General features: G+C 45.1%; 1 protein-coding gene across 4 annotated transcripts in view; it reads right to left on the bottom strand.

Annotated features, from left to right (window-relative positions):
- Positions 1–23,173, bottom strand: part of LOC123997764 (semaphorin-6D-like) — a 132,333-nt gene that overhangs the window by 78,679 nt on the left and 30,481 nt on the right. Inside the window, exon 3 of one of the 4 annotated variants that reach the window (XM_046302297.1) lies at positions 6,430–6,752. The exons of the other annotated variants lie outside the window; for them this stretch is intronic. The gene's annotated coding sequence lies outside the window, so the exon portion shown is untranslated. The remainder of the gene's footprint in view (positions 1–6,429; positions 6,753–23,173) is intronic. 4 annotated transcript variants of the gene reach the window in all.

Below are 23,173 nucleotides of genomic sequence, written 5' to 3'. Positions count from 1 at the left end.
TCGCGACCTAACCCCTCTCTCCCCACAGCCCCTTTTCAGGCCCATGGTGAAATGGAGAAACTGCAGAGTTGCAGATTTGGTTGTTGTTCTGCTTCTAAGGTAAGAACGGTTTGTCAAAATTAGACAGAATCGCATGTAAGTGGATTCAGTTATTTTGATTATGGTCCATTTATTGGAGCCAGCAGCCCAAGAGGTGAAAATGAGACAGTGATGTTAAAATACTTTGAGTGCTGATGATAATAATTCACTACTTCCCCTTTCTTAGCAAGACTCTCGAAAGGACAAAGGATAAAACATTAAATGGGAACGCTGATATACCCACAAGACAGGCAAATGTGCTTGGATACAATTTCCTTCAGATGGCACCTTGTGAAAAAAAACTGCAATGTCCCCCTGAAATGAGGCGCGTGAACAGGGAGTTTTCCCATGGCGGTAGGCTGTTCTTATCACCCACATGGAGCAGAGCTGGAGCCCATAATCTAATAGCCTCGCAGCACAGTCATAAATCACCCTGAGAGACTGCATGCTGCAACACACTGACACTTCCAATCTGGCAACCTGTGTCTTTATTAAAGACCACATTATACGGGGGAGACCCCCCCCCCCTTTCCTCCAACTATCCTCCATTGGAAAAGCATACATCCTGTACACACACACGAAAACGTTAACACACAAACACACAGAGATGCCATACATGCCGTGTAAATGCATGACCTGCAAACTGAGAGGGGAGGGTGATGAATGCTAAAGTGATGGCTGTAGTCAAGAAGCACATTTCAGTGCATGCGTGCGTGTTGGTATGTGCAGAAATGCACACAGTAGGGTTGGTTTTTGCCTGGCTGCCTGCCTGCCTGTGTGGGTCCATGCATGCATTCGTTTCCTTTGTCATTTTGACAACTTCATTGGAAAATGCCAATGTAAACATGGATTCTGACAAACAGTAGCAATGCAGGGTCTAAGATAGCCAGCTTAGGCTCTCTCGTTTCCTTCTTAAATATAATTATAGCACTGTCACACAGAGAAATTACAACATAGCACATCCAAAACGGAGATAGAACATTGGCTCATTTACGTAATAAAACTAAATGAAAAAAAACCCAGCCAACCCACAGGTCTAGATTATTGAACCTGAAGGACCAGCAGGCCTATTTTAAAAACATCAACATTTTGAGGAGGAGACAATGATTTTGGTAACAAATCCACAGGTATTCTGTGCTCTTTCTATCTACGAAAGCTCTCTCTTCAAAGTTCACAAGAATGACTCACTGAATCTTTGTCAAGACACTAGATCCATCGCTCAATGGGGAAAATCAAGCGTACCTTTACCAACCCTCAAAGAGTACAAGTTGCTCAAGTTGACACAGTGACATTTTTGAGTTGAACCAACTTTGGTGGAGAAAGCTAAAACTGCTTAAACTCACTGAGCGATGTATGTACCAACAAAATGAGAAATTCAGCTTTCACTGCCTGTCTCAGTACTCAACCAAAATAGTGCAAATTCCCGATAGGAGAGACCTCCCAAATTCCTACCCCCCCACCCCTCCCAAATCCGTGTGTACACATTGAGTGCTCCTCAGTAAACATTGCAGGAGGAACATCACCTCCAGACCGATCCTTACTGTGGAAAGACATCACTGAAGACATGATATTTAAGTAGCAGTTGTTATTCTGTAGCGATACACCGTTGAGGAAGTGGATTATACAAAGACAAGAGTCAGAGGTGTTCTTGGGTTTTTCTGTAATCCATTCCACTGTAATATGACCTGTAGTTCTAAACCACAAGAGACAAGTCTCAGAGGACCTTTCTCACACACAGAGCTACAGTGTAGATCTTTATTACACCCTGCCATGCTTCAGAACCAGACACCCTCAGTCTCTCTGTCAGCAGATACCCAGACAGCAGCCTCCTCACCTGTGTCAATACCACACATCCTCCCAGACCCACCGTGGAAACCTGGACACTGTGCAGTCTGGGCTTGCTGGGCAACTCACAACCAACTGTCGCTGCTATGCAGATGTTGCAGAGCCATATCACAGAGAAAAACACTCACACAGTGAGTCAAAGTCTTGGCCGGTGTCGTTATCTCTGCTGACGTGGATCGTTGACACAGATGACAGAATCGGACAGGTAATCCTGGATTACAGTCCAGACGTGTCATATCCTGGATGCCCTTTAGACGTGGGCGTAACCTCATCCATCCTTCCATCCTCTCCTCTGGTGCCCATCAACAGAGCGCCGTGCCCCTGCATAGATGGAGGAATAATGAGCTCTAGTTGCCTTGTCAACGCTGTCCTTTCTACCACCGTGCTCTAAGCTCCCATTTGGCCATTCCCTCCCCACCAGGCTCTTTTGTAATCATGGGGATCCAGGAGGCAGATGAGATTTCATATTGTCTGAAATCCCTCAATCGCTGATTGGAAACCAGGAATGGAGCATGCATACCCTGGCTGCATAACTGCGTGTGTAGATTGCCTTTTTAACAGCTTCTACCCCCAAGCCATAAGATTGAACAGCTAATCAAAGGGCTACCCAGACCCCTCTTCTACGCTGCTGCTACTCTCTGTTTATTATCTATGCACAGTCACTTTAACTCTACCCACATGTACGTTACCTCAATTACCTCGACTAACCTGTGGCCCCGCACACGGACTCTGTACAGGTACCCCCTGTATTTAGCCTCGCTACTGTTATTTTCCTGCTGCTGTTTAAATATTTGTTACTTTCATTTTCTATTTTTAACACTTATTTTTCTTAAAACTTCTTAAAAGCATTGTTGGTTAAGGGCTTGTTAGTAAACATTTCACTGTAAGGTGAACCTGTTGTATTCGGGTCGCATGTGACAAATTCAATTTGATTTGATTACTTCCACGCAGATGATGATTATAAAGGGGATCATGTAAAAATGCTCCTCGAGAGGAGGAAAAAAACAATTGCACTTTTGCCTCAGATCTCAAAGCCATCAAACCTGGCAATAACAATGACAATGGATGATGGAGTGTTTTATATCGGAGTATTTAACAGCCCTTTATATTGGGTGGATCGAACCCGAGCAACAAAAATGATCTCGTCCTCAATTGGGTGACTCACTACAGCCAGTTTTCACCAGTAAGCTCACCGCACAATTATCGCTATAGGGCGGTATCCAACCAACTTCCCTAAAGTCATACATCAAAGGGAAGAGCCCATTGGCTTGTAATTATGGAGGTTGGTTTCTGGTTAGAAGAAGTGGTTGACTTTCTGGTTTTTCTTCAAGCCCTCTTAGGTTCATCACTCTACTTGAGAAGACACAGTATAGCATGACATTTCCTGTGGGGGAGCAATCTGCTCCTTGCCCACGTAACAACATGGTGTCAACCACACTCCAAAACAAAAAACGTTCAATTCAGACAAACTGAAAAGTTGTGTTTCCTCGTGATGTAGGCAGTGTGCCGTGACTAACCAAATGTCTTTAAATGTATGTAGAATGAAATGCGTGTGATGTGTTGGTATTACGGTTCAGATAAACATTTACAGGTTGAGCCTTTCAGCATTCTCAACCTCTAGGTAACACAACACGTCCTCATACCTCAGGTTAATGCTCTACTTTCTAACTCCGCTTCTCTTAAACCTCCATATGCATGACAGAGCATTTTTCAGACTAGCTTTTCGTATATTCATTGCTTAAGTTATTATTACTTCTAACTGCCTTCACCTTGTGAATTAAACATGACGTTTTTTTAAAGGTCAAACAGGAATAACTAGTATGGACTTTCTCAATATTTACTCAACCTATGTTGAGTTTAAAAACTTTTAGAAAGGGAGGTTCTACTAAACCCAAGGGTGTGTGTAACTTCATCTGCAGTCCCAAAAAGTCATTAGGCTACTTCATACACTTCACCCCTTCAAAACATCCATTTGGGGTTAATGCACTGCTAATTTAACAGTTACTGTAGCAGAGACAGACTTCTAGTTCTGGCAGCAGGGTTGGATTAGCTCATGTTTCTCTCCCCATAACTGACTCATTAGTTATATTTGAAAAAAAATAGAGATCTGTTCAACAAAAGCAGCTGCTCAAACAAAGAGGAAAAACACATGCTGACAGAATAACAAAATGTTTCTTTACCGAGCTTGGTTAATTAACGCAGGCAAGCTAACCTCTCACCCAGTAGAGAAAGAGTTAAAAAGAAAGGACTTGCTGAGCAGTGAAATTCTTACTCAAAATCAAATCAACACAATTTGTCACACATCCCAGTTGGAAAAGGAGCATGTTTCCAATGTAGGACATGATGACACTAAAATGCTCTGAGATTTCTCAGAAATTACATTTCCCCAGCCTTGGATATGGAGATGCCTCGTGTTTCAATAGCTGTTGTATTTTATTTTACGAGGCAAGTCAGTTAAGAACAAATTCTTATTTACAATGACAGCCTACCCCAGCCAAACCCTAACCCGGACGATGCTGGGCCATTTGTGCGCCACCCTATGGGACCAATCACAGCCAGTTGTGATATAGCCTGGAACCGAACCAGGGTCTGTAGTAACGCCTCCAGCACTGAGATGTAGTGATTTAGACCGTTGCGCCACTCGGGAGCCCAAAAAAAATCTAGATTACATTTTTTTTAAACAAAATAATAAATTATTTTTTGACAGCCACTATAAACCATTACTCGTGAAATGTTTCAGAAAATACAATTCAAAAAATAAAAAATAAAAAAACTGGCCCTCCTGTTCTTGAACCATTGGAGGGTGCACATAATGACCACACTACTCTATGTCAACATGCTGTTTGGATGAATGGATGCAGTGACAGCCAGGGGGCAAGGGGTGCCCATACACACTGACATGTCGTGGCCTGGCACGAGCCAGTGTTCTGGAAGGAGACTCATGGAAACCAGTGGGACACGGGCCGCCAGGCAGGCCCGCTACAGGAGTAATCTGGTCTGCTAATGGTCCTCAGGGTTTGGGGCTGCCAATGTCGGCCCCACTGATGTGAGTGCCAGAAGGACCAGCCTCTTTCCATCGCTCCACCAGAGGAAAAATACTGCAGTCCCGCTGGCCAGCACTGCACAAACACACACCCACTCATAATGATCAAACATACAAACACACGGGCATAGACATAGAATACTGTCCACAAACGTTTGTGTGGATGTATTGCACATGGAGGAAGAGACTTGCAGCAGAATCTGTACTAACACAAACTAACCCACATACAAAGAGAAAAGCAACTTGACAAACTGATACTGTATCTGATACTTCAACAGCAGACTCGGCCCCAAAAACTGGAAACAAGATGGTCTGTTGAGATCGCCTGTTCCGATTCTTGCCATGTTCCCAGCGAAAAATTGGTCTCTCTCTTTCGAGTGATCTGTATTCAAGCCAGGCAAACTGGATCCCAACAGGAAGCACGAAACCTCTCGTGAAGAGAAAGGGGGACGGAGAAACATGAGTGCAAGAGAGGGAGCAAGCTAAGGAGACAGGTAGAGAGGTTGTGGGGCCCCGAGTGTGCCCCGTGGTGGGCCATTTCACAGTCCCACAGACTGACTAACACGGACAGGTCAGCTGGAAGACTCGCTGCCAAGAGAAACCCACAGCGGAAAGAGCCAGGCACAAGGCTGCACACACAGACCACACCTCCCAGCACAGCAAAACTATTTCCTTCTCAATCTGCCACACAATAACTGGGCCGCTGTTTATTGACCTTTTGCATGGGCTTTCATCAGGCAATCAGTTCCCTGCTCCAGGTACAGAAATATAATCTAAGCCCTCTGCCCTCGGCTGTAAACTCACCACCTTCCAGTTGGATGGAGCTGCTAACCCTGATTCTCCATTCACATCAGGGTATGTCAGGGATGTTGGGCTGCGAGCGCCTACGGGACTGTACGTCTCAGTACTGCCAGCTGTCACACCTTTCAGAGTTGATGAAATCATCATGGGTGACAATGAGATATCATATCGCAATAATTAGTGGAATAACAAATCAATTAAGCGTAATAATGGAGCTGAAAGGCTCCATACACAAGGGGGTCTGAGAGACAATGTCTGAATGGAGCGCACACTGTTTGAGTACTCATATCATGTCCCTGTGATTGCCATAGGAACACACATCATTCATTTATGGGTTGAATGTCAACATTGCATATTATGACATCGTGAAATTGCAATCTACTTCCTGGTCTATGGGATACTGAATCTTTATAATAAATAACAATAATTTAAAAAATAACAATAGGACAGAACTTTCCAAATTTTAGAACTACAGCGTTTCAGCATCACCCCTTCTCAGCGTCAAACTTTAGGCAAAGTTATGGCCACAAGTGTTTGGTTTGACAGTTGACAGCAACACTTGTACGAGCACGTCCAAATAAATGACTGAATTATTATCATTCAGAAAGTTCTGTCCTATTGTTTAAAGACTATCTTAGCAACACAAGCTACTTCGAACATACCATCGCTGTGATGCATAGGATCTTCAGCCATGTGGACAAGGGTTTTCCATTTTCAGTTCATTATTTCCATTAGCGTCACTATCTGTGTAGTAGGAGAAGGAGCTGCTCTGTTGATTTGGACTCTCACCATCTCACTCTCTGGGACAGGGGATTAGGCGATGGGGGCTCCATCCCAGTAGAAACCTGCCCGTCCCAGGTGAATAACGGTGACAGTGCGAGTCCCGTTCGAGTGACGAGCGGCAGGAAGCCAGGCGGGTAGGCAGCGGCTTATCTGTCAAAACAGCTGGAGTGCTCCGTATCCCCAGCTGTGAGAACCGCCGCGACTGAACGACCCCATGCAGAGAGACAGACAGAGAGGGGGGGAGAAAGGAGGAGAAAGAATGAGAAATAGTGGGAAACAGTATAAAAAAGAGGAATTTGGAAAGCGTGGAGAGAAAAACTAGGTGGGAGGAATCACACTTTTGCTCTACTTTTTTGCGCTCCCTCACCTGGAGATTACACTAGCCTCGTTCCGCTGTTCACTCATGGCTCGTTCCACCTCCTCTGCTGCCATTTCAATATAGTCCCAATGTAACACATCCGGAACGCACAGGAATTCCATTTGGGGCAGCACTCTGTGCCAAACTCATCTCCGGAGCCTGTGAAGTGTTGACTAAGCATGGGGGGCCGCTGTCGGGGAGCTGTCCTGGACTTTGTGGAAGGTGTGAATGTGAGACCCAGGTGTCACTTTAATTGAGACTGAGACATTGCTGTAGGAGCAATACAACTGAATTGTGGGTGGACATTTTAACTTTGCAACAATGTATAACCTTACTGAGATAGTGGGGAGAATAGCTTTTGCCTCCAAATAAACTGAAAGTGTCTCATCCCCAGTCACAGCCATAGACCCAGAGAGGGTTAAGTCTCCAAACAGCAAAAGGAAAACAGCGGTCTGTCAAGGAGTCTGTCTGCTGCATCGGCACACTGGCTCCTCTTTCTGCCGTTGTAATGAAATTACAGTGGGCCCCGTCTGATTGATGAAAGTGCCATGTCTGCGAGTGCCTCTTTTACATAAAGGAGAGGCTCTCCCACAGACTGCAATTCATCATCTGGCAGTCGGATGGCTCCATTCGTCTTAATTCACGCCAGACCCAAAAGCAAGGGCCCAGGTCATGCAGCCCTGCCTCAACCTCCCTGCTCGGGTTGGGGAGGGGTTGGCGGGGCTATTAAAAGGAGTTTAACCTTGTTATGTACTGCCACTCTGAGCGGTCTTAAAACAGCTCAAAGTGTGTATGCATTTTTCTGGGTCAAGAAAAAGATGGAGACAATACAAACAACAAAGTTAATACTCAGATCCCGTGCCCTCTACATATTCCTATGGCAGTCCCTCCAATCTATGTGAAGACAGGCCTACACCGCCCGAGGGTAGTGATGAGGGGTCATTGCAATAGAGACCTATTCATCCCTCAGGACCACCCAGACTGCAAGGAACTTTCCCATCCAACTTCTGCCAATAACTGCTACTTTTTACCACCGCCACACTATACACAGAACTGTCAACCTCCCCAAATAGACTGCCACAATTGCAAGTGAATCCTGATCCAAATACTCACCGGCAGATAGAGGGTAATATGGTGTGACTACACACTACAGTGAATCCTGCTATCCAGGGTGAGGTAAGAAAAACCCTACCAGCCCAAAAAGAGGAAGTCTCAGCTCTCTAACTCTGAGGGTAAACTGCTGGTCAGTGCAGTCTGGGATATTTGGGTTGTCCTTACCCTAAATCCTAACCATCACCCCTACCCTAAACCATTTTCACTTCAATGGGGGGTAGTGACATTTCAAGGATCCCGGAGAGCACAGAACATAAACTGCCAGCCTTACGCAGTTAGGATTTGTTTCTTTCACATGTGGCTTGGCCTATGGATGCAGTCCATAACCTACCACGAAAAAACATGGTCATTACATTGCGTGACTGTTTCTTTTGACTCATTTAGTGAATAGAAATGGTGCTTTAGAAATGTGTTTGCCTCAGCTAGTGAGCAAATAGCTCTATTTTTTTCTCTCTTTCATTGTTCTTGGCAAGTCAGCAGGGGTAATTGGCATGCATGCCCTGGCAGTGCACTCGACGAGCCAGGTCTTGAGTTTGGGCAAGGAGCACAACGGCTCCGCTATGCCCACGTAATTTGTTTAAAGCTATGATTCAGCTACAGGCAGCGTCCTGTAGGGCTCAACTGATGCAATCCATCACTGCAAATCCATTTCGCTGGGAAAACAACCGATCCACACCGTTCTCTCCCCACACAACCCCCTGCAGCCAGTTTCCACTCCGTACCACTCCTTCAGAGTAAACAGCAGGAATGAGACAAAGCTAAAGAAGGCTGGGCGGTGGCTAACCAGCCACTACACCTACAGCCATGATTCAAGCAGCCGTGCGAGAAAAACATTGGTGGCGATAAGGTGCTGGGGATGAGGGGGAGGGTTTCAAGGGGATCACATCTTCTAATTAACTTTGGCCAGGACGGGGAGTGTGGGAGGATGAGGTGGAGGGAGGGATTGGTTTAATGAAGACACCTACTGTGAGGGTCCGTCTCCCGACTGCACTGCCCTGTGAGTAAGCTTGGCCGACAGATGGGCTGAGGAATTGATCAGTAGAGACAGTAGAGACCTGATCTGACAGACGATACACACACACACACACACACACACACACACACACACACACACACACACACACACACACACACACACACACACACACACACACACACACACACACACACACACACACACACACACACACACACACACACACACACACACACACACACACACACACACACACACACACACACACAGCTCAAAAAAATAAAAGGAACACTAAAATAACACATTCAGGATCTGAATGAATGAAATATTCTTATTAAATAGTATTTTCTTTACATAGTTGAATGTGCTGACAACAACATTTATCAACCCATGGAGGTCTGGATTTGGAGTCACACTCAAAATTAAACATTTACATCATTACATTTGAGTCATTTAGCAGACGCTCTTATCCAGAGCGACTTACAAATTGGTGCATTCACCTTATGACATCCAGTGGAACAGTCACTTTACAATAGTGCATCTAAAGACAATAAAGTGGAAAACTACACTACAGGCTGATCCAGCTTTGATGTAATGTCCTTAAAACAAGTCAAAATGAGGCTCAGTAGTGTGTGTGGCCTCCATGTGCCTGTATGACCTCCCTACAACGCCTGGGCATGCTCTTGATGAGGTGGCAGATGGTCTGCTGAGGGATCTCCTCCCGGACCTGGACTAAAGCATCTGCCAACTCCTGGACAGTCTGTGGTGCGGCGTGGCGTTGGTGGCTGGAGCGAGACATGTCCCAGATGTGCTCAATTGGATTCAGGTCTGGGGAACGGGCAGGCCAGTCCATAGCATCAATGCAGGAACTGCTGACAAACTCCAGCCACCCAGGGTCAACCGCACCAGCATATGGTCTCACAAGGGGTTTGAGGATCTCATCTCGTTACCTAATGGCAGTCAGGCTACCTCTGGCGAGCACATGTAGGGCTGTGCGGCCCCCCAAAGAAATGCCACCCCACACCATGACTGACCCACCGCCAAACCGGTCCTGCTGGAGGATGTTGCAGGCAGCAGAACGTTCTCCATGGCGTCTCCAGACTGTCACATGTCCTCAGTGTGAACCTGCGAAGAGCACAGGGCGCCAGTGGTGAATTTGCCAATCTTGGTGTTCTTTGGCAAATGCCAAACGTCCTGCACGGTGTTGGGCTGGCAGCACAACCCCCACCTGTGGACGTCGGGCCCTCATACCACCCTCATGGAGTCTGTTTCTGACCGTTTGAGAAGACACATGCACATTTGTGGCCTGCTGGAGGTCATTTTGCAGGGCTCTGGCAGTGCTCCTCCTGCTCCTCCTTGCACAAAGGCGGAAGTAGCGGTCCTGCTACTGGGTTGTTGCCCTCCTACGGCCTCCTCCACATCTCCTGATGTACTGACCTGTCTCCTGGTAGCGCCTCCATGCTCTGGACACTACGCTGACAGACACAGCAAACCTTCTTGCCACAGCTCGCATTGATGTGCCATCCTGGATGAGCTGCACTACTTTTTTATTTTTTATATTTTTTATTTTACCTTTATTTAACCAGGCAAGTCAGTTAAGAACAAATTCTTATTTTCAATGATGGCCTAGGAACAGTGGGTTAACTGCCTGTTCAGGGGCAGAACGACAGATTTGTACCTGGTCAGCTCAGGGGTTTGAACTTGCAGCCTTCCGGTTACTAGTCCAACGCTCTAACCACTAGGCTACCCTGCCACTTGTGTGGGTTGTAGAGTCCGTCTCATGCTACCACTAGAGTGAAACAACCGCCAGCATTCAAAAGTGACCAAAACATCAGCCAGGAAGCATAGGAACTGAGAAATGGTCTGTGGTCACCACCTGCAGAACCACTCCTTTATTGGGGGTGTCTTGCTAATTTCCTATAATTTCCACATGTTGTCTATTCCGTTTGCACAACAGCATGTGAAATTTATTGTCAATCAGCGTTGCTTCCTAAGTGGACAATTTGATTTCACAGAAGTGTAATTGACTTGGAGTTACATTGTGTTGTTTAAGTGTTCCCTTTATTTTTTTGAGCAGTGTATATCCATCTATCTATATGTGTGCATCCACGGTTATAGAAACAAAAACAATGGTTTCGGGATCTGCTAATCAACAGTAAAGGTTGTATTTGAAGTGTATGCACAGCTGAACTTGAGGGATGAGATTTTTACTCAAGGTGCACCGCATCAGAAACACTTCCACTAATTCTTTATCAAAACAGAAAAACATTGCAGACGCAACACCCCAGAGTGCAGGAGACTGATGAATAAACATGTCTGTGCAGGTGTGCTCAGGTCAGGATTCCCCACGAATTAAGAAAGAACTGTCTGACATTAGGTATCATTCCTGCCCTGGCGCTGTCACTCCACTGTCCTTCTGAGAGCTGTCCTACTTTCAGCCTCTGTGTGACATCCATCTTTCACAGAAATTACACCCCCCCCCTTCCCTTCCCTCCAGTCTCATTCTTTTGTTCAAGGCTCAGAGATGGAACCCAGCAATTCTGTCATCTGCAAAAGCTCAATACCTGCCTGCCGCACTGATAAGCAGACAGGTGCTAGTCGAGGCAGAATACAGCACATGCAGTCACAGGGAGGGCGCCTATTTGTTCCATATAACCCAAGCCGAGCATTTTGATTCAAGCCCTGAGGACAGGGAATATGGCTTTTCTTTGTAGCAGCCCAGAATTTCAAGCCTGCTTGAGTGACCTCTCAGGCTAAAGCTTCCAGTGTTATTGCAAAAATCATGCCACGGGGATATAAGGACAGTTGGGAGAGAGTAGAGCATCTGAAAATGTTCATTTTGTTTAACCTATTGGTAATCTCATTGTAGGTATAATTAGTGTCCCTTGGACAGTGAGCAGGTTAGATATGCAGGCACTCTCACTTCTGTCACTGTTGAAAACACATGCAGACACAATTAGCATAGCACAGAAGGATAAACGTGCTACCACACCGCTAATTTGCCCTGTATTGTGTGCTTTTGTCAGTGCAGACAGTGTTCCGTTACCTCATTCTTTGTCCAGACTAGCAAATATGAGATGAAAATGTATTTTCTATTGATGTCAGTAGATGCTTTTTCTTACATCTCGATGACCCTTTAAAAAAGTCATTGCAAGGAAACAAGGGCTGCTACGCGCCCAGATTCAGATAGCTCAGTGGTACTCCCTGGGGGCTCTGAAACCTCTCGCTGTTCAGAGCACAGTCACCATAGTTACTACTGCTTGACACTGCTGGCAAATAGACTGCCCACAATGGGGCACATGGGAGGGCACTGCCAAACACGCTAAGGGTCTTCACACACAAAAGCTAGAGGGCACCAGAATCGCCCTTCTAATGCGATAGGTTAGTACTTTCAGGAAGTTTCCCGAATGCTCTTTTAGGGGAAATGGACAACGACAGGGGAAGGACTTGCAGGCTGGGTGCCTCTGTCTCTTGGCACAACATGGAATGTTTAATTAGGCCTTAAAGAAACAGGACATCGCTCTCTTAAATGTCACATCCTTGTGAGGAGAATGGGGATGGCGGCGAGTTAGATTGACTTCTGTGAACTGATTGATGCCAGTGTTTATTTACCTTTCCCTTGGCAATTCATGCTCCCCATCCCCGCCTTTCCCTCCGAATCGCTCTTTCAGCTTGCTCTTTCAGCTCACTCTCTCGCTCCCTCTCTCACTCTCCGTTCCGCTGTTTACTCTGTGATGTATGGCTTCATTTCAAGTTGGGCTTTTTTGCCAGAATGAGATTACAATCTGTGCAATTGTGCGGAAACAAGATAGATCTAGCCAAAAAAGGGGGAAAAAAGGGAAAGAATATAAGAATGGACAGCAGTAGCACTTTTATAAATCCTTCCCTTTCTGATGTACCGTGTTCTCTCCTTACCAAAACATGTCCTGTTGCATTGAACTTAAAAGTGGAGGTTCCGATAAGGTGTCCTGCAGACCAGACAGTGCTTAAAACTGAGACCATGGAAGAAGGTGGGAGGAGAGACGAAACACATAGAGAGGTTTGTAATGAGAGGTGACACTTGAATGCAGCCAGCAGCGGACTTTTAAATGGCAGGCCTCGTTACCGAGCTGGTTTCATACCGTCAGAAGGGCAGAGACAAAGATAAAGGGAGCATCGTTAATGGATGGGGAACACGAAGGGCTGACATGCAGCGAATGAACTAGACAAACTCGCAATGTCACGGAGGATACATGACAAAATACCACAGTCCATGGATACGTAGGCTATTTGCGTTCATTTCCTGGTTTTGTCCTTGACATAGCTTTGTAATAGTGCTACTTTTCCTGAGTTATGTCTAGTGATACAGTATCCCAAGAGTAGCTTGGGGTACTCATTGAATAATTAAGCAATGCAAAAAATTACTTGAAATAATAATTGCCTCCCTCTAAATTCCCACCAAATTAATCAAACAGGCACCAAAAAGATTGAAAAATGAACCATTCCTTACAAGAGGTGAAAAGACTGACGGACTCATAGCAATGATCTAGGGGCAATTTAGCTGTCATGATGGTTAATGCTTGGGTGGGGAAACCATTTATTTTTTTACAAACTTTGAAGGAGCAAATTCATCCCAAAAGGTGAGATTCCAGATTGTATGCAATGGCTTTTCATGAAGTGAATACAGGAGTGGAGCAAAAAGTATAAAGCCTGTCAAAGCAGTGACTCAGGGGTATGTTCCCAACCCTCCCAACAGAGGGAGCTCAGCAATTCACACACACCGACAAAATGCTTTAACATTCTCAACTAAAATTCACGGGGAGCATCTGAAAAGATAGGGAATGAGTCTTATAAGGAAGAACAAAAAAAATGTCCAACTCCTCAGAGCTTCAATGGTTTACACGCTGGCTGCCAGCTCGCGTTTCGTCTTAGTGTTACAATTTGTTTGGAGACCGTCACGGACAAGCTAAAAAGAGAGGGCCCACTCCGAAAGCCTTCCCAAAGGCTGCAGACTTGCTAAACATCACTCACAATCTTTCAGCCAACAGGGAGGGAGAAAGGGAGAGAACAAGAGACAGAGAGACAGAGACAGAGAACGAGCGAGCCTCATGCATCCTAATCCGTGCCTCATGTGGTGCTTGCGGTATAATCTGAGAAAAGACTGTAGAGTTCAGGTTTCAAAGCTGGGAGATGTCAAGGGATTGGATCTGTTTTCCATTCCAGCCAGGCACACAAAAATAACAAGAAAACAGAAGACAAGTGTTTATAGAAGTCTCCAAAAGTTCATTTTGCTGTTGTAGTTGAGGGGTTTGTGGTGTTGCGGAGGCCTGGTTTGGTTTCTTTAGTTTGATTCAGTCTAAAGCCCTGCTTATCTCCATCTCACTTCCACCAGCAGTGAGGAACGTGGGAACGTTTCCATTCATTCAGTAGGGGTGGTAGAACGATCCGGAATGATCAACCGGTGCTTCAACCTCACATCGACATGCCAGCTAACTGCTCAGAAGCAGAATCATTTGACTCTACAAGTTGGTCTCGTCTTTCGCTCTACCCAAACGGATCCCATAGGAGCAGAAAACCACTCTATATGCAAGACAATGTTCTTCTGTATCTGATAGTCCACACATTTTCTGTTTTGAGGGTTGTTCCCTTCCCTTGGTAGTCGCAATTTTACTTGTTCTAATTTTGAATCGAATTGGCTTACATACATTTTTCATTGCCTAGCCCACACTGGTATAAAGGGCCATGAGCAAGAACCAATGACTGTTACAAAGTTATCCCTATCTCAGATAAATATCAATCAGCTCTTGATGGCATTCAGCTGGTCCTGTAAAAACAGTGTCTGCAGGTGTTTTGGCTCGCTCAAGAACCAGGCGCTAATGTTGAACATGCAATCAAACTTCAATGTGTTTTAAGCATCAAATTCAGTGAATGGCAACGTGGTGAAAAGCCCCTTCTCTTGGCTGACATGGCTGATTTAAATATCAAAACATGATGTAAAACGGTGATTAAAACTCAATTATAAGCACACACCGATGAAAAGTAAATTAGTGCTTTAGAGGCTGGGAACGGGCAGTTGCCAATGTGAGGAGAGGGAGAAGAGAAAAGAAATGAGAGAGATAGAGAAAAGGGCTGGAGGAGTGAGCTGGAGGAGTGAGTCGGAGAGAATAAAAACCAAGAGACCGATGCAGTCGCTGAGGGAGCGACAGAGAGCAGCAGTGAATGAGTCCGATAAACACAGCCTCTTGAATTCTGGAGTCAGACTGCGAGCACAATTTACAGTAGAAAAGGATTTCTGTCAGTCCCTTCACAAACCATCCATAAATTATGACCAATTTGCATCAGGAGGCGTTCAATTAACAGCCCGATCCATTGTGGGACAAGTGGGGGCCTTTTCTGATGAGGCCCCCAAAAAACAAAGGCCCCTTATTCAAATAACCCCATTATACAGTACCTTTGCTTCCCTCCAGGCCAGGTTCTTTCTGATTGATCCTGCATTACTTATTTATGCACCCGTAATGACTGTTGAATATAAAAAAAGATGGAGAGAGGGAGGGGGGAAAGCTCAGGCTTGGTGCCATGCTGGGCTTCTTGATCACAAGTCTGGAGCCCGCAGGGGAGCGGTGTTTAAATACAGTAGTGGTGACACACCGGCGCAGGAGCCCCGTCGCCATGGGAGAGTAGACTGAGGTTTAACAGCATATGTGGCACAAATCAGCCGTCACATAGAGCCCCTTTCATGACAAACCAGCCTGCGTCCCCATGGACTGCCCCACTGGAAAATAAATACATAGAAATGAATATGCTGCAGTAGTGCTGCTTAACCCTTCACATTAATTATTGAAATATGGCTGAAATTAGTGATACACACAAAGCTCTCGTGCTGAGGTTTTTTAAAGAGGGTAATGAGAGGGTTAGGACAAGAGGAGATCATTTCAGAGAGCTGCCAACCTGGGTCTGACATGCTTCAAGTGGATATCTTTTGAAGTGTTTGGCTGCCTTTTAAACAGTTCATGGAGTGGAGGAATATTTCAGGAAAGCTGAGAAAAGCACCACAGGTAGAATAGCAAGAGAAAGTAATGGCCTGGTTTTTAGACACATTGCATTTGCTTGTTACTCAAGATATTTGGCAGAATCCAAGATGTCATACACACACACACACACACACACACACACGGCAATCAACTGACGCACACACCCCCAACAGGACTCCGGCACACACACTCACTCAAACGTCACCCAGTGAAAACAACCACAGGGTGAAATGTTTACTCTGAGCATTTTTCTCAAGATCGGAGGCCTGGAAAGGTCTGTGAATTCAGAACAGTGTTATCTGAAGAAAAAGTCTAGGATATCAATTAGGGTCACTGACAGCGCATGGTCCAGACAGTCAGCAGTTTCAACTGTACTCTCGCCAGCAGCACCAATGGCCATTGCCTCATCTGTGTGTGTGTGTGGTTAATAGAGAATGAAACACACTCAATGGGCATGAACCACAAATAGAGCAAGCCTCAAAAGCTGTCCTCCCTCCACATTAGTGTGCGATTGTTTTCTTGTAATGCTGGGATTATTCTTTGCTTCTCTTGGTATTTTTTAGATGGTGTGTGGGTGTATAAGACATGTGAGTGTATTTACATGCAAATTAGTTATTCCCTCCACTCTGTTTTTGTGTGTGTGCAAATTTTAAGCCACCACCCAATTACCTCAGGGGATCAGACTTGATAGAGCACGAAATGGTTGGCTTTTGGCAAAGTCCATCCAGAACCCACAAGGAAGAGTCATCCAAGGATTCAAGCTGTTTATATTACTCCACAGAAAATTGCATCAGCTTCATTCGTCATGGTTTGGGCATTAGTCAAGGCAATACCAGCAGAAAGCTGCATAGGCATCAGCTGAATAAGGTTCATGGCTTATCTGGAATCTCCTAAATGGGGGTGAGTGCACAGAGAGGACAACACAGTGCACATGTTTTTATTCAGCCTTCACCTCATTACTGCAATAACAATAATCATAGACCCTGAGTGTTGTGGTGAAAACCTGGAGCCATCTCTAAAATGATTTAGCAGAGACCAGATTCCCGGCAAATGGCGGTCAATGCCTTGGAAACCCTGCGTGAGCGCTCATAAAGGAAAGCTTTTAGGAGTAGAGTCGACTCTCGGCCAGGGTGCTCTAACATGTTCCCGCAGCATTACCATTTTTAAAAAAGGGAGGAGAGGAACACACCAGGAGAGAAAGAAAATGACACGAGAGAAAGAGAGACGGAGAAAAGGGGGGGGGGGGCTGAGGGTGAGGGCTGTGTTTGTCATCCCACTGACTTCTGGGAACCTATAGAATACAGGCTCAGTCCAATCCAACATTGTTTTACTGTATCTTGTGTGCGTTTCAAAGTTCCTGTTTTACCTATTTGATATGTACGAACACGCAGGTGTGATCATTCTATAGTGATCCCTGCAGCGTACGCTCAAACCAGTGTGATTAGAACATCTCTTTAGAACGTCTAGTTATGATTGACGCAACAGTCAGACTTTGAGCTGACCACACTTTTTTCACAGAAACATTTTTGCACAAACACAGTGTTTACAATGTTATGTCCTCAATGTGAGCAGTTTATTTTGGGATGCAATGTTCAGACATTCACAGAAGTAGTGACGGCATAACACAATTCTCATCCAAACCGGAAGATGTAGGCCACATTAGTCCTAGTGCTGAGGAAAGAATGACCTAACACAAGCGGTTATATTTAGCTAACTCTCGCCTGACAGAAACCATAATATGAATTAGTTAATAGCAATTACCATTTACAATTCATCACAACACGGGTGAGCTTACTAGTGATGAAAATAATTGAGTAAAACACTTTCTAAAAGTCAAAAGTAATCTGACAATGGGTAGTTTGTGCGCGCCGCCATGTTTTTGTCCCCCCACGTCAACCAAAGATAAGAGGTGACAATATGAGTTGGATCTGTTTGCAGTATTGCTCTTTGAAGTGGGTGTGATAACTTAGTCCCTTAGGGAAGTTTACTTGAAAGACGAGTGGACTATCCCTTCACCTCATTTTGTTATAACATCTTTAGTCTGACAGATGTTTACGTGACAACCAGAATGCATTGTTTGATGTCAACAAACATGGTGCCACACATAGCTGGCAAATAGCTTAGCATTAGCTCATCATAAATCAGTACAACCTTCAAAAATGTGTACAAGAATGCAAGAACCAGAATGCATGATTTGCCACCAGTACTTGAAAACATGTGAATACAACAGTAAATGCATTATGCTCCATACATAAATACAGTGTGCTACAGTAGAAACAACATGATGTACATAAACTATAATGATAACGTAATAAGGCACTTATACTTTGATAGGAACGCACACATGTCCAAAACTATCATTAGTAAGGAAAACATCAATGAAGGCCATGCGGGTACCAGGGGGAAAAACATTCTGTTCTGATTAAAAATACGCAAATCTCTGCATCCTTGATCTGGGTAAACACTAGGATGTGCTTGGGCTCTTGAAGAGAGAAGTTTGTCCGGCTCAGTAATGCCTCAATTGTACACAACAGTGAAATGGGCTACTTCTATGTGAATTAATTAAGTGGTAATGCCAAAGAAGCCGGTGTTTGGAGGATATATTTGCACGGGTGTTGTTAGGCCCGAAACAATGTTGAGGGCCGGCAAACTGAACAAATATATCCTCCAAACACCAGTTTCGAGGGCATTATCACTTTTATACAACGGGTTACGAACACATTAAAATAATGATTGACATATTTTCATTAAAAACGTTATTTTGCTGAATGTATTCATACTATTTCATCCTTGCACAAGATATAGTCCCGAAACAAAACTTGGGTTGCTACCCAAGCCGGCTGGTCGTTCGTTCTATAGGTTTGGTTGCCAAAGACGTGACCCAGTCGTTTAGTCTTTTTGTTCTGTATGTATGGAAGCAACCCAGTCGTTCATTCTAAATGGTCCATTGCCATACTGGCTGGTAACATTCTTATGCCTTGCTTGCTAGCTAGCCAACCACGGCTAACTTACAGTCACGTCAAACAGTGCAGCCAGAATAACAGTAGCTGCATTTTTTTCTAGTGACATTTATTTGGATACATCCATAACAATGAGCTAATGATGCACGATTTTGCCTGGCATAGAACATGTGCTCTCTCGTTAGGACACTGCTGTTCAGAGGAGCTAGCCAACAACACAGCTAACACAATCACTCAATCGCCGGAAAGACTGCAAACTAGCTGCACTTCGTTTTGTTTACCTTTTTTTCAATTGACATTTCTTTGTATATATACATAAAAATGACACCAGCTGATTCACGATTTCGACTGGCTGTGAAAGATGCCTGTCCCTTTCTCATCCTGACTACCGACCCCTACACTTTCATTACTATGAGACAGCTGGAGATCAAATTTGAATATTGAAACAATGTTGCAAATGTCAGAGAGACAGACAGCAAGTTTTATACAAATCTACACTGTTGAAAACTAAATGTGAGAATGTCCAGATGCTTTTTTTGTGAAGATCAAGTTTATAACTTCCCTGCTTGTGCTGACAAACTGTGGATCGCGCAATCAGATGGAACAGAGTAAATAGGCATTTTAACGCCATAGATTTAGCAGGTGGTAACTTGTGAAATAGACACCAGCTGGAATGCACTTTTAACCAATCAGCATTAGACCCACCTGTACGATAATGAGGCGGAACACACCTCAATTCAAACTGTTAGAAAAGAAAAAGCTTTTAGAAAAGAATTTGAAATCGACAAGTTGAAACATAGCCCATAGATAATTAGCAGGCAGTGTGCCTTGGTTTGATGGCAGTGCAGGTAAACTGTCCTGCAGCATAACAATCACATTTTGGAACAGTTTGTGCATTCTGACATCACCCGCATAAAAAGAAAAACTCACACTGGGGCAACCGTTAGAGATATTTGGAACTCTCACGTGAAAGGTGCATTCAAACATTTGACTGGAAAAGGAGGGAAAAAAATTCTGAGATCTGTAGCAGAACCACTTAAACGGTCTCTCAAACTTTCCTTGCCAGGTTGAAATGGCACTGTTAGCGGAGCTCTGTTCTGTTCTTCCGATCCAATCTATACACCGTTCACCACTGCATTGTAGCCAGGACTGGTGGGAAGTGTTTTGAGATGGTGTGAAGAGTCCTGCATCCGCAGTAGACCAGTGTTATCGATTTCTCAACCTCTTCACACTCTCTAAGAGACACTGGGAAGGGCAAAACATTGAGTGTAGGGAACTCCTCTCAATGAGTCACACACATCTGTGTGTTGGTGCCATCATTTAGTTAGTTTTACTGAAAACTGGTTGGTCTTCTCCACCCCAGGACAGGTGCCTGCAAGCAGGTAGTGACACCTGTTTCCACTTGCTATTATTGGGCGTTCTCCACCAGCAGTTCCACCCTCTTTTCTTTTTAGTTGTTCAATGAGTTCCACCCATTCAACAGCTGAATGCAGGCACCCACACATACACACTCACTGACAGATCGAGATCAGCTATTTCACGACACACTGAAGCACAAATACTATCCATAAAGACTGAGGAATGGCTGTGGCTAATTGTTTCACTGGTCTAAGGTAAACAACTTTGCCTGTTTTTTTCCCCTTAATCCCTTGGGATGCAGTTCTAGGTACGGCTGCAATGGAAAAAAAGTGACGTTTCTCACATACAGTAAATTAACCTTGGGGAAAGTGTCCCCCGTCTACCTGCTCTGCCCAATGGCCAACTCTTGACCCCATGTTCTATAGCCTCATGCGCTGGAGGAGGCCAGGAGTCAAAGAACGAACAAAACCTCTGCAAAAGTGTGCTTAACAGGGCAATCTGAGAGTAACGGAATTTAAGTTCTCCACTTAGAGCACAGACAGTGGAGAATCTCCATGGAAAACCAGATGGTGGCTTTCCAGTTTTGAGCTTGTTTGGAGGACATTAGGTATGGTGCCATTTTGGAAGTCATTTCCTTCAGAAGTGTGAAAAACCCTGCTTACATTCTGCACCTCACTTACATACTCTGATCTGCAAGGTACTCATGGCAGTCACACAGTGAAAGAAAGCCTTAGCGGTGGGTGATAAAGGCTAGGAGATTGTCAGTAGGCAGCATAACTTCCGAGCAGCTTGTTTCAGCAGTAATTATGGAGAGGGAACGGTATACTGTGGCTGGTGCTAAAGAGCTTACAAAGCCTTTTGCTTGTGATGCAATGTCAACGAGCTACTGGAGGGAAGTCAATCGAATAAGTAAAAGTGACTATAAAGCCAAACAAAATGTCTTAAACAAAGACATAAGTGTTGGAGGGATGCAGAGGGTGGGAGGCAGGGGAAAGAGATGTGTTCAGAAGACTATGAATAGGGATGAGATTGGAGAGCACACCGCATCAGTGAACCAATCACAGGCATATTGAAAAATCTGGAGAGAGTAGAGATAAGGAAGGAGAAAAAGAAAGGAAGAGAAGATGGGAATAAATAATGGAGTGGATGAGAGGGCTAGCATAGTCACGGGAGCAGGTGATTGAAAATAACCACCAACAGGATGAACAGATTGACAGATATATGCTGACAGAGAGCAAGGTTGTGTGTGTGTGTGTGTGTGTAAGGGGTTGCAGGTTGCTCCATCCTAATACCCATCACAATGTACATGGAATCTATCACCTCCCTCACCCCCCTGGTCTGCCCTAAGTAATCTCCTTTTCCCCTCCACCTCTTCATCTGCCCTCGTCTCATCAGTCTGCGCTCATTCTCCTCTCTCTGTGTCATACAGGTGCTTGTAAGGAGGGCGCTTAACCCCTCTCTCAGGCTTGACCTGGCAGATATGGAAGGATGGTGCTGGTGGAGCATGGTAGCAGCGGTAGGTACACAGTGTACAGTGCCTAGAGTCTACACCCCCCTTGGATTTCTTCACATTTTATGTTACAAAGTGGGATTAAAATAGTAATTGTGTGTAATTGTAAATGTAATTGTCAATTTTCTGTCAACGATCTACTCAAAACGTCAAAGTGGAGATTAATATATATATTTTCAGCAAACTTAACATGTGGAAATATTTGTATGAACATAAGATTCAACAACTGAGACAAACTGAACAAGTTCAACAAACATGTGACTAACAAATGGAATAATGTGTCCCTGAACAAAGGAGGGGGGGTCAAAATCAAAAGTAACAGTCAGTATCTGGTGTGGCCACCAGCTGCATTAAGTACTGCAGTGAATCTCCTCCTCATGGACTGCACCAGATTTGCCAGTTCTTGCTGTGAGATGTTACCCCACTCTTCCACCAAGGCACCTGCAAGTTCCCGGACATTTCTGGGGGGGGAAATCACCCTCCGATCCAACTTGTCCCAGACGTGCTCAATGGGATTGAGATCTGGGCTCTTCGTTGGCCATGGCAGAACACTGACATTCCCATCTTGCAGGAATTCACGCGCAGAGACCGAGCAGCATGGCTGGTGGCATTGTCATGCTGGAGGGTCATGTCAGGATGAGCCTGCAGGAAGGGTACCACATGAGGAAGGAGGTGGTCTTTCCTGTAATGCACAGAGTTGAGATTGCCTGCAATGACAACAAGCTCAGTCCGATGATGCTGTGACACACCGCCCCAGACCACGACGGACCCTCCACCTCCAAAATCGATCCTACTCCAGAGTACAGGCCTCAGTGTAACGCTCATTCCTTCAACAATAAACGTGAATCCGACCATCACCCTTGGTGAGACAAAACCGTGACTCGTCAGTGAAGAGGACTTTTTGCCAGTCCTGTCTGGTGCAGCGAAGTGTCCATTGGCGGCGTTGTTGCCAGTGATGTCTGGTGAGGACCTGCCTTACAACAGACCTACAAGCCCTCAGTCCAGCCTCTCCCAGCCTATTGTGGACAGTTTGAGCACTGATGGAGGGATCGTGTGTTCCTGGTGTAACTCGGGCAGTTGTTGTTGCCATCCTGTACCTGTCCCGTAGGTGTGATGTTCGGATGTATCGATCCTGTGCAGGTGTTGTTACACGTGGTCTGCCACTGCGAGGACGATCAGCTGTCCGTCCTGTCTTCCTGTAGTGATGTCTTAGGCGTCTTACGGACATTGCAATTTATTGCCCAGGCCACATCTGCAGTCCTCATGCCTCCTTGCAGCATGCCTAAGGCACGTTCACGCAGATGAGCAGGGACCCTGGACATCTTTCTTTTGGTGTT

Source organism: Oncorhynchus gorbuscha, linkage group LG15, assembly GCF_021184085.1.
Source record: "Oncorhynchus gorbuscha isolate QuinsamMale2020 ecotype Even-year linkage group LG15, OgorEven_v1.0, whole genome shotgun sequence".
Classification (NCBI taxonomy): domain Eukaryota; kingdom Metazoa; phylum Chordata; class Actinopteri; order Salmoniformes; family Salmonidae; genus Oncorhynchus; species Oncorhynchus gorbuscha.
Note: the sequence above shows the minus strand (reverse complement) of the source record. Positions and strands in the feature narration are given on the sequence as shown.